Consider the following 4016-nt stretch of genomic DNA (forward strand, 5'->3'; position numbering starts at 1 on the left):
GCTAGCGTGGCAATTGTAAATTTCTCCATATCTGTGCCCCCAGTATTAATGAAGTAATTGACAAAGATGAATGTTCTCTTAAGTATGCCAAGATTGACAATGCAAGAAAGTGTAATCAACAATGTGGAAAAGGTACTATAGGCTCTGCAAAAGTGACATAGTGGATGCTTTTAAACTTTTACCCATAAACCCATGTCTGTGGCATCTTCATGGCATAAAGTGATGCGAGCAATATTACTTTTATACTATACTAGTGTTTGTTTAAAAAATTTTTATTATAGTGTAATTGTCACAAGTGATTGAATAACTAAAAGAAACAACACTAATCCAAATAAATTATATTACATTTATTTACAGCACACAAATAACAATCACATTCATTCTCCACTCCTACTTACTAACCCTAATTATATCCCTCTCACATACCACTAATCACCAGCACTCCCTCAACACTCACACTTCTCATATATAATAAACATACATTATCACCACTTTACACATAATTTCATATAAAAATATCACGTATCACAACACACAAAATAATATACTAAAACCACACAGTTCAATATAAAATGTTTCAGTTCATACCACAATCCTTATGATTCACTTCCTCGTGATCAACTTTTATATACATATATTGTTCTAACTAAATTATGTACTAACATTAGTTAGCACCCTCCATTTCAGATCAGCTCTAAATACTACAGCCATATTTACACAATATGTTTCTGCTGCACAATAACAATACACTTGTTATTCACCGAGATGCTGCACGATAACAATACACTTGTTATTCACCACCACAACATCATGGCTAATAAGTAGCCCACATGTGGAACTTCAATTTCCACTTCAGCTGTACCCAACTTCCATGAATTAACATCAACGTCAGTTTCCTCGTCCCTTCTTCTCATAATTCCGCAGCCCAATCACCTGGTCAAACTCTAACATTGCCCCTCGCTGCTCATCCCGTTGTTGGTCTCAACAGATACCACACAAGCTGCTGTAAACAATATACACTCCATTACTATCATGCAAAACCTCAATATTAAATACCCTTCATACATCAATCATTTTCATCATTTCACACATGTCCACATTATACAGGTTTCACAACGTATACGTTAATAACACGTACAACTTACTTCATGTGCATAATTCAATTCACATTATACATTTAATAAACACATAAATACATATAGCAAACAATTTCATTACTTTTACAATGTCCGCATTTCACAAGTTACACTGAGCATTTGCTAAATATATACATTTAATATAGCAAACTAAATACAGACCAAAATAACATTCAAATGTCACACCTCTGTAACACAATACATGTGTAAAATATTTAATTTACTTACGGTTAAACAATAACCCGAACTTCCACAAAGTCTCTTACACTTCTACCAAGTCTTTCCCAAACTGAATGTTCAATGATTCTCTCTCAGCGATTAATGACAAATCCTCCACTCAATAGCCCAGTTCCACACTATATTCACCCAGTCAGCTTATCACTCATCTATCACTCACCCATACCACAAGCTACAATAATACAAATTGCTACCTTGCTAATTAAAGACAGCTTCACGTGTGAGATACAAGCTATAACTCATACTTCACGCTTCTCTCATTTGTATAAATTAAAATACCGTATAAATGATAAAAAAATTTATAAAATATATAACCACATATTCTCTTTCATACAATTAAAATCAGATTACCCTTGACTTGTGACAGTAATGTTTTTTGATCAACTTCTTAATTTAAGCCCTGGGCTTAATTTCAGATAAATGTTTATCTTCTTTCTTACCTAAGTAACCACATTTGAAACTACTGATGGGAAATGGACAAACTATTTTTAGAATGGCCTGAAAGAAGGGGTAAATAAGGTATGACAAAAAATAATCTTAGCAACCACCATCAAGAGAACTCGAGGCTTGTATGTAATTAATTAGTTTATGAGTGTAATTTTTTTATTCATCAATAAATGTTATGTATATATAGAATACTATACGAGTTCTCGCTAGATATCATTTTTACGAAACGAGTGAACTTCCCAAATGTATCTGACCGAACAAAAGTGAGGTCAGATACGTTTGGGAAGTTCACGAGTTTCGTAAAAATGATATCTAGCGAAAACGAGTGTGGTATTTTATTTATTACCCTCCTTTAAATCACGCAAATTATGAAAAATCAATCAATCAATCAATCAATTTTGTAGCCTATTTCAAGACTGGATGTTGATTTGCATAACTAGCCGGTGCACGACTACGTACCGCCGCATTGAGAAATAGTTTGTTGTACTTCCGCTACTTCTCAGTGACGTTTTCAGGGGAGTGGTGTAGACGTACTTCCCCATAAATTTCCATCGGGTTTCATTTTTTAATTTAAAGAAAGCTGTAAGGTACATGCATCAATATATGTTTATTTTCATATTGGGTGAAAAATGGGTAAAACTAATGCATAATTCCATATTTTAACAAAACGCCCCCAAGAAACAAATGTTCCCGTTACCCCACTGGTTATGCTAATAATGATGAATTCACAAATCACAACTGACAATAACAATTTGTTGACCAAAAATCCAACCAATAAGAGAATAACAAGTGTTTTTGCAGTTAAAAACGTGTAGCTTGCAAAAGCAGCTGAGTTCACGGGAAAACTAAAGTTATAACTTTAAGGTCAACGACAGTCACTTTTCGCGCCCTTGTTTTGGCTTTCTTTGTACACAATAAATATAGCATATCTTACCGTAATTTCACTTGAAATCCATATTTCGTAAAAGGTACAATTTTTCAATCACAGAATTTTCTTCAAACACATTCAGGTGCTTCAGTAATGTTCGAAAAAAAAAAAATCAATAGGAATTTTGCATTGGATTTTTTCCAGCATTCTTAAAACGGAAACGTCATGTACCCAGTTTGTGGTTATTGTAAGGAGGTGCAAAGTGACGTCATTGGAATTCTGACATCATTCAAATTCAAAATTAGCTATATTATTACAATGCATCGCCACATTAAAATAAAAACTGGTCTACTAACCTTGACCCCTGTTAAATTTCTACAAGAAGCAAACAACGCTGTTTACAGGTCGGTATATTTTACTTTTTCATAATTCTACAAAAAATATTAAGTTTAAGTTTTAAAAAATAAAAAACTACCTTTTGTCAAATACATGTATATCATATGAAAAAATTAACGTTGGATATGTTTCATTTATTGTGTACGAAGCCAAAACAAGGGTCCAAAAAGTGACTGTCGTAGACCTTAATAATGATGAATTCACAAATCACAACTGACTATAATATTTTGTAGACCAAAAATCCACATAATAAATAAAATGAATATGTTTAATTATTGTTCTATTCATTCTTTTATTTTTATTTTTTATTTAAAAATATTTCTCGCGCGGTCCAGTTTACATCAACTTTTAATGAATGACATTTGTAGTAAAAGTTGTGGATGTTACTGACCTTGACATTAATTATGAATGAAAAAAATAGTCCCGTTATGCTAATAAGGTCACTGTCCAACCAATCGAAATTGACTCTGTTCCCTGTTGACAAATCAAAATACAGTTTGTAATACGTATCTGGTGGTGCGTACGAAATTTGTACGACACCGCTATATCTTCACCAGGAGGGTAATAAGAAAGATTTACTAGGGAAGTTAATGATTAGCAGTCTGACAGTTTTTGAGCAGTGTCATTTTCATGTGTTTAATATATAGACCGAACAACATACCAGTTGTTTTACAAGTGTTGTTTAATGTACAAGTTTATAGTGCGCAAGAGTATTATTCCTAATGAGAGATACATTTAGCTGTGACTGGATTCCTCCAAAACTTCCCGACCTAGAGGTGGCATGGGCAGAGTCAAAGATTACGTTCTTTTACATGCAGCACTTTGGTACGCAATTTATGCAATGCTCTAAAAACAACAGGGGAGCAATTTTGAACAATCGCATAGGGCTTTTGTTTCAATTTTGATAGCTGGTTAACAACATGTAAGTTTAA

At 33.2% G+C, this 4016-nt stretch overlaps 1 long non-coding RNA gene across 1 annotated transcript; it reads right to left on the bottom strand.

Moving 5' to 3' along the window:
* Nucleotides 1–332: 332 nt before the first annotated feature.
* Nucleotides 333–1467, bottom strand: LOC121366695. Its single transcript, XR_005957203.1, has 2 exons — nucleotides 1365–1467; nucleotides 333–1003 (listed from the first exon to the last, which is right to left on the bottom strand). It is a non-coding gene; the product is annotated as an uncharacterized LOC121366695 (long non-coding RNA).
* Nucleotides 1468–4016: the final 2549 nt, after the last annotated feature.

Source organism: Gigantopelta aegis, unplaced genomic scaffold (assembly GCF_016097555.1).
Source record: "Gigantopelta aegis isolate Gae_Host unplaced genomic scaffold, Gae_host_genome ctg6700_pilon_pilon, whole genome shotgun sequence".
In the NCBI taxonomy this organism is placed as follows: domain Eukaryota; kingdom Metazoa; phylum Mollusca; class Gastropoda; order Neomphalida; family Peltospiridae; genus Gigantopelta; species Gigantopelta aegis.